Genomic DNA, 14,221 nt, shown 5'->3' on the forward strand with positions numbered 1-14,221 from the left:
TATGGGCTGTGGGGTTTCTTTCTACTCCATAGGGTATCATCTGTTTTTCTGTATGTGTGGTACACAGCACCCTCAGTGCAGTACCACAGGGGTGTCACAGTGACCCCCAAACATAGATTCCATACCCTGGGACTGACTACTGTCTCACAGGGCATGTAAAGTCACCGTTGGCTTTACTAGTCCAAAATTGTGAACAGAACCAGTACAAACCATCATATTGTAGAAGTACTGGTAAGGGGTAATTCGATTTCCCCTGGTTCTGTTTTCGAGTGGGCACTGTCCCATCCCCCCTCGTCGAGTTTCTGGCTGGTGGCAGTGGTTACCACGCGAAATATTCCACCGGAATATTCTCTATGGGATTTTCCCATTGATTTTAAACGCACCACTTTTTGGTGTAATGTTAAAGATACCGCCGGTTTATTTATTTAATATTAAATCATCGGTTGGGTCTTTTTGCCAGAACTCGATTCTAAAATGGCATTTGTGTCCGTCTCTGTAACTTTGACCAAGGTCGAGCCCTTTGTTCCACTATTTTGGCGGGCTTCTCCACAGAAGCCCTCCAAATGGTGCCACTCTGTCTGGGTTCCACAGGGAGGGTGGAATTGGCACCCTGGACTGTGTTGCCTTAGCAACCCAAGTTGCACTCTACTCTGATTGGCCCAGTGGTGAGCAGCCTGGCTCACCACTTAGCATGTGTGATTGACAGCTAGGCTGATGAATGGGGGTTTTTCTGCATAAAAGCAGGGCCTTTGGGACTGGAACTTCAGAAGTCGCCACAGGACCTAAGAATCCGAAGAGGGAAGAAGCTGAGCCACCTGCAACCCTCGACACCACTGGTGAAGCCCTGCTGCAACAAACTCGCCACTTTTCCAACGACAAGAGAAGATCTTCTGCTGGAGAGTCGTCTCCCTTTGAGCTGGTAGGACCAACCAGTTTGCCGTTTTTCACTTCCAAAGATGTCAGTTGGTCGAATCGCCTGTGCCAAGCACCCCAGCGGCTGGATAGCTAAACTCACCACTTTTGACCGCGAATAAAAGGACTGCACCTTTTAATCGGGAACTCCGTGGCTGGTTTCATCCCTGTGCAGTGCAACGACTCCACTTTTCCTCCTCGACGAGATCTTCTCTTCCCCTGGTCGGAACCACGAACTTCAACCACTGCCAGGAACAACTGCCCCCGCTGGAGCTTCCTTTCTCTTTAAGGTACTGTGCCCTGCCTGGCCTCCCTTTCTACCGATTGCTAAAGGTGACCCTTAAATCCTTGGGTTCTAATCCCCAACCTCTTTTGAACACTGCAAAGACTTTCAGTGCACTTTAAACCGTGTGATCCTGGGCACATTTCGCTTTGCTCCATTTAAAGTGGGCCTGGCCTATGAACTTTGGCTCTACAGTATAACCTGCCTTTCTCCCCTTGCTCTGACCGCTTAAAAGTGTTGGGAACTGCTTTATATTATGCTCTGCCTTTTCTCTCCCTTTTTAACCTAAACTATTGGAGTGCCATCTAGGTTAAGCGCTCACTTCTGTCTTAACAAATAGTTGTGCTTTAACCCTGACTTGTCTGATAGTTAACAAGGGAGGTGTGTATACTTATACTTATACTTTTCATTGAGAGTGCTAGTGTATTACCTAAAGTGTTTTTTAAATAAATAATGATATACTTCTTATACAAAGCTCTGGTCAGTGTTTGTTTCCTCTACTGTGCTTTGGCCCTATTGTGTATACTCTGCATACTGCCCTACTCTTCTTGAGAGAAGTCCGACTGCTCAGCCACAGCTACCAGGTAACTCTGGGTGGTGCGGACTGCTACCAATTGGGTTTACTGCTTACTCCTGTAGTCTTAATCTTTTTGCAGTGTTCCCCAAGAGAACGACACAGGATTCTGCCTAACAGAAAGACCTGAATACTTTTCTTTGGAAACAAAACTAAGTCTTGGGGAAGGGGAACCTTTGAGTTTTGAGACATTTGCTGACTTGAAGAGAGTCTCAAGGTTCTCTTGTGTTTAAACTATGATGTTTAGAACTTGGGGAAAGGAACCCCGTGTATTGGTTAAAACGATATCACCTTCAATCCAAGGAAGGCCATTTTTAGACTTTTTGTGGAACTGTTTTACACTTCGGGTAGGGAGCTGAAAGGAAGTTGCCAGCTGAAAGAGGCTCAGAACTTTGTGTTGAACACTGTTTCTTTTTGGTTGCTGACATCGAATGCACAGTGTACAGATTTAGTTTTGAGGGCAAGTATAGATTTTGGACACAGACAGATTCTTAATTTTAACTCTGACTTTCCTTAGTTTCATTTAGTAGGGGAAATCTCACCTTAGCATAGGGCAAGTTAGGGGCCTTTTTCCATCCTGGCATTTAAATCAAGTGATTTTAGGTAGAATTCTGAATCTGTCTGTCTTGCTTTATGATGCCTTCACACCCCCCTAATCCTGGCTGCCCAGTGCTCCATCACCAATGCATACAATAGAGCGACAGCAGACACCCCTGTCTGGTGCGCCTCTGCAGGGCAAAAGACAGCTCTGCCCCATTTACCACAACCCTTTCCGAGGGGGGCATGAATACAGCACTGCTAACCATCCCAACTATTTATTTCTCATCCCTGATTTTTGCTGTACAGCCCTAAGAAATTACCAATCCACCTTGTCAAATGCCTTTTCGGCATCTAGGGACAGGGCCAAGGCACCTTCCAAACCGACTTCCTGTGATGCTAATGGGTTTTCCGCGGATTTTTGGATCCCTGCCTATTCTGCACTAAACCTGCCTGGTCCGGGTGGACAAGTTTAGGAAGTACAGCGTTTAGTCTAGACTGAATGACTCTATTAAAAATCTTTAGGTCCATATTTAATAACGAGATGGGCCTCTAAAATGAACATTGGGACTGATCCTTCCCTTCCTTTAGGATTACTGTAATGGGGGCCCTAAGAAACGAGGGGGGGATGCCCCTCACTCAGGATATCATTGAAAACCGCTGCTAGACCGGGGAGAAAAGGTCCACGTACAACTTGTAAAAGGTCGAGGTGAAGCAATCGTCGTCCGCAGCCTTCCCGGGTGTCATATGTAGGATGGCTTTCTTAACCTCCCCCACCGAGATATCAGCTTCTAGGTTATCCCGATCAGCCTAGTCCAAATTAGGAGGCATCAGATCCAATCTCATCCTCCGGTGCTTGGTCTCCCCGACTATACAGGACTTCATAAAATTCGACAAAGCAACCAAGAATTCCTTTAGACGCCTTCATGCAACCCTCCTGTGATGAATCCAATGGAGTCATCACTGATCTCCCGGCAGTAATCTCCTCCCATGTGGCCAGGGGACGGCAGTCACTTCCTGTCCCTGGGGGCGGCTATATGAGGGGGGATTACATGGGAGGAGACAGCCTCCGTAGAGATGTCATGGCTTCATTGGAAGACACATGGTATCCCCATTTGCCCGTGAAGATGACCCCTTAATACCTAATGCCCTCATGACCTATGCCATACATCTACACCCCCCCACCCCTTGTTAGGGAAACTAGAGAAACCCTTCCCCATGATTCTATAGCCCATACTTATAACCCTGGTCTAAAATGTGGAAGCTCCAAGACCCCCCTTTTCAGTTCTAATTATTCAACATATAGAACTAACTTATTAAAAACTGTTCAAAGTGATTTTCCATGTAATCTATATCCCCAGACAACAATGGACTCCTTTCCCCACAATCACCCAAATACTGCGATGAGGAGGAGGGAAAGAATAATGCAAAACGAAAGGAGCCTCAAGCTCAATGAGCGTTCTAGTTGTTTTCAAAGTGCACCTGTATGCGGGAGATTTAAAGACCAGAGACCAAGTCATAGAGGCTGCTGCTGCTCTCAGGAAGAAAACATCTTGTTCAACCGCATAGCTTGTGAAGCTTGGAAGAACGAACCAGTGTGGTGGACCGCAGCGGCTCACCAACCGGGGAGAAGATAAACACTGCAAGGACGGGTCATACCACAGTCTCGCCAGGAGTGATTAAAGAACTCCTGCACGTGGGGTAACCACAAAAAGCAGCGTTCTACCTACAGGTCCTGGACGCACAGAGCTGTGCTGAGGCGAGGCTGTGGGAGACCGTGTAGTGAAGCTAAAGCAGTCTGGCGAGGAGAGCAGGCGGGAAACAGCTGCCGCTTGAGCGCAAGCAGGGCCGGCAAGGCCAAAGAGACGGTGAGTCGACCCAAGCACAGTGGGGACTCTGTGGAGTTTCGGCAACTGCACCAAATACGAACTATCATAATTAAAGACACAGAAGGGGAGAAAGTAAAGAGACTGATAGAGAAACAAGAAAGCATATTGTGAATAAGTCCCCTAACAAGATATGATTGTATGGAATACAAATATGTGAAGAATTCAAATCGAATGATGTATCAAGGAGATATACCATACCAAGAAGGGTATGCACAACTGTGGAAGTAAAAAAGGAACAAGTGAACGAGAAGTCAGGGATTATAACACGCAGTTGCAAGTCTACAAGAAATAATTTCAATGTTGTATGAATACAAGGAGAGTATACCAGGCAAATGCAATTGAATGAAGTCCTGGCACAGGAGTATACCAGGCATTACTTACAATAAGTCATAAGTAAGAAGAAATGTGGTTTACCAGACAAAATAATAAGTGGAACTACAAGGCTAAGCAGCTTTGTAAAGGACACTACTGGTATGGGTCAAGAAAGACACAAAGAACTGTTAGACAAGGAATCATTTGGATTAAGGAGAATTCCAAGGGAAGGGGATCCACCCTTGGAGAACTTTTTGATGGTGTTGTTTATTAATCCTTTACAAACTCTTTTTAAATCAGCTAAGGTTAAAGAATTTTATTTTGTTCATAGTGTGAGGGTCAGAATAGAACTTTTTCGACACAAGGACGGTACTGATTCTGACAGTGTGAGACAGACAGATCCTTCGTTTTTGGTTTTAGGGAGGGAAAATCCTCTTACAGAAGAGTCAAGAGAGGCCTTTGCAAACCCTTTTTGTTTAGTCTTTAAGTAAAAACATGACCAACATGTGCCTGAGTTTCATTGCTGACTCTTCACACTCTTACTAACAATTTGGTCAACCAGCCTTTCCTTCTTCATGGGACGCATCCTGTTGGCCAGCATGGTGCCAACCCTGTCCTCCTCTCGTAATATCTCTGTTTAGTGAATGCCAAGGCTCTGTGAACTTCCCAGTGAGAGAGATTGTAATTCCGGTTTCTTTTCCTGAATGGAGAGTGAAATTTCACCAGTATCCCCTACCACCCGTGGCAACCGCACCCTGTGATCCCCAATTTCCTTTTTTATCCATACTCCAGTAGATTCCTCTCCCTTTTTATTTTTTTGCAACTCCTTCGAAGTAATGCGGCCTCTAAAGGTGGATTTAGCAGCTTGCCACACATGCTTCCAATGCTCCATCCCTGTATCATTCACTGCAAAGAAACATTCTATCTCCCGTTCCATGTAGTCTCTAAACACCATGTCACTAAACAGGGAAACGTAACATGGTCAGCTAGAACGGGCCGCATGCCCCCCTTCCAAGGAAAGTGTCGTAAGTACCATGTCATGGTCCGAACAAGCCACAGTTTCCACGAGGACAAACTGCACTGATCGTTGGCACTCCCCAGAGAGCAAGAGCAAGTCAATTCTGGTATAGGAGTCGTGCAGGGCTGAGTAAAATGTATACCCCCGCAGGTTCCTCATGCCTACTCCTCAAGACATCCACCAAGCCATAGTCTTCAATAAGGTTTGAGAAAGCCACATTCTCCACACTGGCACCCTCTGAACCTCACTCTTTCCTGTCTTCGAATCAAGGGTCTAATCTCGAATCACATTGAAATCACCTTCTAATAATGTAATAGCTCCAGACCAAAGCCCCACAACTCTATCACTTATTCAAAAGAAGGCACCTGCCCACTATTAGGGACGTAGAGAGTAACCAGGGTAGTACGGTGCACTCCCAGGGTGCCCTTAACCATGAGCAATCTGCCCTCCATCTCTTGTTTAGTCTGGATGTCACTGAGCCCAACAATACCTAGAAGAATACCAACCCCTCTTTTTCTGCATCCCTTCAGAGTCCCAGAAGGATTGATCCACAGCCTTGCCAAGCAATCGTGATTCCTCCCCTTTTAAAATGTGTCTCCTGTACAAACATCGCAGAGTGTCTTTGTTTCTTGAATTCTCAAAGGAGTAGGGACCATTTGTGCAGATAATTCAATCCCTTTACATTCAACGTTGCAACTCTAAAATCATCCAAAGATCGTAACTTATGGTTATAGAGAGAAGTGTGTTCACGTTAACACTGCAGGCTTTGCAGTAGCTTATATGCCACACAAGCTATTTTGTTGTTTCGGAGTCTGCTTGTACGTGTGATAATTGCTTGTGAATGTTCCGACTGCTACCACTTTAAAACAAAATTGTTTGATTTTGACTTGCCGTCCTCCATGCTGAAATGCAAGTTTCTAGGAACTTGCTTTTGAAGCAGCGCTCAGATTTGAAAATCCTGTGTCAGACACTGAATGCCGGGTGGGCTGGAAAACTACACTTCCCAGAACCCCCAGCATTGCACTAATTGGGTGACTAGGCACAACAACGCTGGCACACATGAGACAAGCCCGGTCTTCGACGGTTTGCGCTGAGCCGCGATGGCAGGGCGCCAGTCTCCTAACAGGTACTGAGGCAGTTCATTACTCGGTAAGCACTTTGCCGCTCCGTGTGCATATGTAATACTGGGGAGGACTGGACCCTTACCCCGGTAGGCTTTCAAGACCTCCTGGAACTCACTTGTTTAAATACTTCCACTTCTTCCTAGCCATGGGATACCATGACAGTATAAACCTCCTACTCGCCGCTCTAAAAACAAGGCAATTGGCACTAGTTGACAAATACCTGCGCATGAAACTCGACTTCCAGATCACTGCGCCACCAGAACAAAATCAGGCGGATCCTGTCGCACATGCCAGTGAAGTTTCTTCACTGGCTACATGAGCAGTAGGAACGCTTACAACTATGGACATACACCCTCCTGCCACTGAGGCTTCATGTAAAGATACCCTTTTCAGCCCTCACGAGCTTCAGAATGTTCCTCTATTGGTTACACCTGTACTAGTAAATAACAAACGTAACACTGACGAGACACACACCACTTGTATCAGAGTCCAAGTTATTGGAAAAAACAATTATTTCTCCAATATCACTCCAAAATAATCTATCCTCAACCATGTAACTGAAATGTGCCTTGCTAAACACACGTTCCCTCAGTAGGCATGCCATTAACATACAGAACTACATCCTCGAGTTAGATTTAGATGTGATGTGCATCACAGAGACCTGGGCTACGGATGCAAGTGGTCCTATAATTGCACTAGCTATCCCAGAACGTTATGATATCAGCCAGAACCGAGCACTTGACCTTGGGGGCGGGGTGGCCACTATTGCAAAGAAACATCTAGGGTTATTTCAAACACCCTGTGCTTCCTCCAATGGTGAAATCCTTCATGTTAAAATGACTGCCACTGCTCATACCTGCATTAACTTTGTGGTAGTCTATCGCCCCATCAACTGTTACACCAAACTTCAATGAGGAGCTCATTCACATACTAAAAGAATCAGATGGGCCTAACTGTTCTATCGAGCTAACTGGAGACTTCAACCGGTGGTATAACAACAACACTGATAAAGAAGCTGCAATATTAGAAGCCGCCTTAAACAATATTGACTATTATGTCACCCACCCATGATAAAGGTAATATTTTAGACTGGGTGTGGCCAGGAATCTGGCCGTACAGATTGCTAGTTCCACACCTTGTATTTGGTCAGACCCCCACTGCATAGTCTTCCAAATCTACCTACAAATTCCTTGCATCAAAAATCTCCCCAGCTAAACCAAAAAGAAATCGTAATTTTAAAAGTCTCACCGCCAGTGACCTGCTGGAATGCCTAGCCATATTATGGTTTTGAACGCAGAGTGAGACCCTCCCAAAGTCCTTGGAAATGCCTTCAACACACAATATAGGCTCCATGTTGGATAGAGTGGCTCCCAGGAAAAACAAATTGGTCAGAGACAACACCACCCACCAAAAATGGCATACACAGGAACTCACAATAATGAAGAAGAAAAAAGAAGCGCAGAAAGGAAATGGCTTAAAAACCCTTGAGATATAAACAAATCAATTTGGAGAGACCTAGAGAAAATATATAAAGCTGCAATCTGTGATGCAAAAAGAAACTTTTTCAACTGATTGAGGATGCAAATAACCATCCAAGGAAGCTTTTTGAAATCATTAAAATCTTAGCAATATCAGATACTTCAAGTACATCTTTCTGTCCATCCAACAGGACTGTCTCAAAACACAACAGGCTTTTGAAGCCAAGCTAGATGGGGCAAGTTCCAAGATCAGATACGAACTGGGTAAAAACTTGATCAACACACCTGTGGTCACTAACACTGCACCAACAGAGAGACATGTAGAATTCTCCTTCTCTCCTATTACTTCTTCTGACATGATGAATACTCTGTCTACACAATAACGTACAAAAATGATCCGGGCTTCTCGAATGGACGAAAAACTCTTGTGACTCAAGGAAGTTTAGTAAAATTCTTTACTCATGGCGATTTTTGGAAGAATTTAAAATTAGTTGCCTATTACACAATAATCCTAGTTACACAGGACAAAACAAAACATTATTTCTGATGCTTGTTAATCTGCTTAGAATCACATGCTGTGCGTATGGTCCGACATCCAGTGGTAACCGCAGAGTATTGCATCTTGTCTTTCGGGTACCGAAAGGGCACGTCGGAATAGGCGTGTCTGTAACACTATCCCTATCGTGACGTGTAGTGTACCCAAAATCCCTCACGCGCTGAGGTCCCTCATTTGTTTTTTTCCACCCAGATAACTGGTCGCCTTATTGCAGAGCTCTTTTATAAGAGACTTTGTTATACCTTGTTTATCGACTTTGTCGATTATCCCCTGATAGTAACTTCAATGGTGCTTCTTGTGCTACGCCGAAGACAACGGGGGACTTTCCACGCCGAAGACTGCGGTGGACTTCAACGCCTAAACTCCGACGGCAGAGCCGTCCACGTGGCCGGGCCCTCTGGCCGGCATGCACAGTAGGGATAGTGGGGTTTGGGGTGGTCATATCCTTTCAGCTATTTCTCTCCTCTTTGCCCTCTAGGTCTGGTTATCGCCTTTATCACCTTTCGCTATGGAAAGGACACCATTTAGGTTTTGCCCCTCTTGTGCAGTAATTGTCTACCCCTTGTAGACTCCTTCTACCTATAACGCTTAAGGAGCGCCGTGTTAAGCGGTTGGCCGCCGATGGCATGTCGCTGGCTGGATCTTCATCCCCCTACCGCCGCACCCGCCGAATGTGACAGGGGTACTAGTGATGACCAGGCATCTGTGTCGGATGTCATAGACCTCACGACAGACACCTCTGGGTCCGCCACGCCCATCCCCGACCCCGCTAGGCCTGACGCGAGTCACGCTATGGGGAAAACACCCGGCGACAAGGGCGTACAAGATCGCCACACTAAACGCACAACCCTGATCCCGGTTTCAACGGTACCGCCGAAACGGGCGAAAGCGCCAACAGAACCGCCAAAAGTTTTGACAATCATCTGATCTTCAAGGTCAACAGCCTTCCCCGCATCTGCAGCAGCGTCTTGCGACTGGGCCTCCAAAAAATAAGGGCGCTACCTCCAAAACACATCCGGCCGTCGAAACGCGCTCAGCTGACGCTACGATGCCCTCGAAGACCCCGGTAGGGGGAAAATCTACCGCTAGGCCTCCTAGTCGCCCGGTAGGAGAAAAACCTACTGCTAGGCCTCCTAGTCATACGGCACGCACCAATTCGCCGAACATCGCCGAAAGCATTGCTAGGATTGCTTCAAGTCTAAAGACACAACGAAGCGCAAAGAGCGGGCCGCGGACACATCGAAAGACGCACCGCAACACCCCGCTGCTCAAGAGGACTACGCGCTATTGCAAACAAATTTTGGCGCCATAGGGAGGAAAATTAAGATTTTCCACCCTTGGACCCTTCTGGTTCATCTAAATGGACCAAAGAAAAATTTGAAGGGTGCATGGAACGTTTGGAAAAGTTTTTCTCACTTTCAGAGCAACCTACCCCCAAGAGACCTCGGGAGGACTCTCCCTTTGGGCCTACTTCTAAATTTCTTAGAAATTTTGGACCCTCTCAAGAACATTTCACTTCTATCCACCCAGAAGATGAGATCCAGATGGACACTTATCAGGACATTTATGAGGAAGAGGATACTACCTTCCTACAAGACTACACTGTGGATGACCAGGCGGATCCCACGGAAGGCTGGGAAGACACTCACCAGGTTGAGACGGAACCATGGACGCTCCCTGCTCACGACCAGGACATGGATGTCCTATGTTTGGATTCCCCTCCCTCCACTCCAGCCCGCCAGGCTTCCCAAGTGGATGATCAGATGGAATTCAATGCCATTTTCCGAAAGGCGGTGGAAAATCACCACCCAGCAGGCCCTATCTGAACAAAATTTCATGGAGGATATTCTTAAACAAAATAAACCCTCCAGCCAAGCCATACCTCTCCTGAATTCCATTAAAAAGAGATTGGCTCCTTCCCTGGAGGAGGTTACGACTCGGAATCGGCCTCCTTCTGTCTTTTGTTTCTGCGAGGTGCGGCTTGAGTCGGAGCGAGTTGTATGTAATTGAGGTTGTTGCGTCCTGGACAGCATGCCCGCGCCAGAGGTTGGGATCCATGGACCCACAGAGTACAGCCACCGCTAGACGGGGTGTTGCGGGAGTCGCGGGTACCGCCACTGCTGCCGGCAGCTGTCTGCAGCTGTCTGCAGCTACAATAACTACAACTACAACTACTTCTGTCTGCTGCCTGTAGCCATAACGAACGGGCGGAGGAAAAAAAGATTACAGCATAGCTGCGGTAAGGGCTGTGCAGGGTTGAGCAGACGCTGTTTAGCATTTTCTAGCTTGCAGGCTGGTCACTGACTTGCTCATTGACGCCGTGAGGGAATTTGATTTTAAGTGGCAATGGGACACTGGGGCACTGTGATACTGCATTTTGTTTTCCATGAGCAGAGAACAGCAGATTGCACGTGTCCAGTGCTTTAAGTGGGCCGGGGCCTGCCGGGGCCGGGCCCCGCCAGTCTCCAAAAAGTGGGGCTGAGCCGGGGCCCTGCCGGGGCCCCCCGGTCCCACCACGCCATGGCAGGACGCATTATCCCGCCACGGCCGCAGCCGCGACGGGCGATGCGCGCGCCAGTGTAACGTTAGGCATGTGGACAGAAGTGCCAGCCAGCCACAGCGTCGCTGAGGCTGGCTGGCACTTCTGTCAGTCACTGTAACTTCTCCGATGACCCCCCATCTGAGGGGTCATCAGGGAAGTTACAGTTCCTTCGTTTGCCCTCGCCAGGTCACTGACCCTCTGTGAACCTGCAGGCTCCATGATCTAATACGTAGATTACATCACGGAGCCCGCGGGTTCCCAGAGGGTGAAAGACGCCTTTGGCTCTGTGATCTCTGCTCAGAGCAGCGATCACTGAGCCCGAGGTGCCTGTCTCCTTTGGCAAATCTTTATAAAAGATGCCTTGAAATGTGTACGTTTTAAGCCATCTTTTATAAACGTAGAAATATTTCTACGTTTATAACAGACGGCTTGAAACGTACACAATTCAAGGCATCTTTTATAAAGCTTTGTCGACGGACAAAACCACCTTGGTTTTGTCCGTCCTCAACGCTTTATAAAAGATGGCTTGTACGTTTCAAGCCATCTTTTATGAACATAGAAATATGTTACAAATGTCTATGTTTATAAAAGGTGGCTTGAAAAGTACACAAACCATAGTAAGGGAAGCACACAAGTGTGCGTAACTTACTATGGTTTGTACACTTTCAAGCCACCTTTTATAAACATAGAAATATGTAACATTGCTATGTTTATAAAAGAAGGCTTGAAAAATACACAAACCATACTAGTACGCATACAAATATATAAATGCTCTACTACATTTATATATCGCATACAAATATATAAATGCTCTACTACATTTATATATTTGTTTGCGCACCCTACTATGATTTGTGCACTTTTAGGCCACGCCCACAGCGGATGCCGCGCCCCCAAACGAGGGCCCCCCCTCAATTTCTTACCCCACTTAAAGCACTGCACGTGTCGCATGGGAGTGACTGTGGGCTATATGTCTTCGAGCTCCCATGCCACATAGAGTGCTCTCTCTGCCCACTGTTAAAACTGCTAGGCAGTGACTGGGAGGGAAAACTACCTTGTCTTGGAATTTCTTACTCGTGTAGCCTACTAGTTGTGCTAAAGGCACAAAAGATGTGGGGTGTAGGTGACTGAGGGCCTTTGTGCCTTGGAGCTGCCCTACGAATCTATATCTGTAACACAGCTACCTTTGCACATTTGTAATTTTGTGCAACATCTCTGGAAAACTTGCCAACCTTATCCCTATATACTACGTATATTCATTCATAGTTCCGTTACAGAAGTATATACGAATTTGAGACTGTTTGGGCTATCTTTAGTTGGATAAGAATATCTTCAGCAGCAAAAATGAAACTAAGGAGCACAGCCCAACTCGACCTAACAAAGGTACCAGAGAGGGACAGCTCCTATTTGGAACCTAAGGCACACTCCACTACAACAGGGACACCTTTAATAGGTGGCGTACCAGAAACCCCAGCCAACAATCTGCTAAAAACTAAGGCCCAAGTCCATAAGGCAAATCAGCCATCTGAAAAAGAGCCTATTGAGAAAGCGAGTCAAATTGAGCAGATAAATCATTGGAAAAGGGGCTTGGAATACATGGTTACTACCAAGAACAGAACATTTAAAAAAAAAATCAAAGAATACTTCGGGAAGAGAGGAAGTAGAAGCCTGGATGAGCTGATAGAACAGCCAGCTCTAAATTGGATTTGCTCAGCAATAAACAGCAGAGGGAGCGAAAACACTCTGGAAGAAGAGCTGCAGCAACAGGCCACACGAGAGGACGTAGAGGAGGAACAGGGGACCAGTAATGTTGGAAATGAAGAGGAAGGAAGGAAGATAAGTACAGATACAACTGCTCAAAACAATGAACCTACAGAGGGAAGAGAGGGGGAAACAGTAGAAGTTAGAATACCAAGTGGAGCAACACTGGAGGCCCTAAACTACATCCTAAATTCCCTGGTCTCGGTTTTCGAATTAAGAGGAGAGGTGCACTCCCTAGCAGGGATATTGTTGGAAGTCACAAATGAAATGGCAAAATGTGATGCGTCTATGGTCGGCCTCAGTAACGTGATTAATCTAACACTACTACCATCTATATTAGAGGTCAACATAGAAAACGCAAAACAAAGCAAAGATGTTGACCTCCTCCATGCCTTAATGGTGGAAAATGGGAAGAATAAAGAGAAGGAGAGAAACCGGCTGCAGCAGGTCCTGCAACTTTGCAGGACAAACCAAAACAGAGAGAAGAAGAAAGTCAAAATGGCAAGGTAAACCCCACAATACCTGAAGACACTCCTCTGTCAGAATCGACAATAGAAGAACTTTTGAGGACAGTCCAAATATTAGAAGATCAAGATGTTAACACAAGCAAGAACCAACAAACACCAGGCGACGAAGTAAACGGAACACCAAACGAATCAGCTTCAAATTGGACGGAAGTAAGCAATCAAAACTACAGAAGGAGAAGAAAAACAAAGAAAAGACGGAAGGGAAAGAATATTGAAATGGAAACCAATATTAATTTGACAAAAAACAAGAAAAGAAAATCTAAAAATCAAAAAATACTGAAAAATCAAGGTGTAAATACTGAAAATAATCAAAGTGACAAGGGAAAAGGAAAAAGGAAAAGAAATTCAAATAAAAAAATAATTGAAGAAAGACATGGAGATCTGCTTGGAAACGGAAGTCAGCAACTTAGAAAGCCCAGTCCACAATCAGGTAAGGGGTAAAAGTGCTGAACAGTTGAATCCAAACAGCTACCCTGAAATTGTGAAAGTGAATATAGGTCTCCAAACTGAAATGCAAACAAAAATAGATGTCGTTCCCAAAGTCCAAAGAGACAAACCCCTGAGGCCTGCCCCTATATTCACTCAGAAGAGTCGACAGTTGGGGGGAGCAATCAATCAAACAAGGAGTGACGGTACAGCTATTGAAATTACTAGTATAAAACTGGCCCCGATATTTATAAGGGCAAAGAAAGAAGATCCAAAACTGCG

The 14,221-nt window shown here is 46.0% G+C and overlaps 1 protein-coding gene across 3 annotated transcripts in view; it reads left to right on the forward strand.

The window, feature by feature from the left end:
- Positions 1-14,221, forward strand: part of MED23 (mediator complex subunit 23) — a 1,372,437-nt gene that overhangs the window by 1,072,260 nt on the left and 285,956 nt on the right. The gene's annotated exons all lie outside the window — the stretch shown is intronic.

The sequence above is a fragment of the Ambystoma mexicanum genome, chromosome 4p, assembly GCF_040938575.1.
Source record: "Ambystoma mexicanum isolate Mex_15411 chromosome 4p, UKY_AmexF1_1, whole genome shotgun sequence".
Taxonomy (NCBI): domain Eukaryota; kingdom Metazoa; phylum Chordata; class Amphibia; order Caudata; family Ambystomatidae; genus Ambystoma; species Ambystoma mexicanum.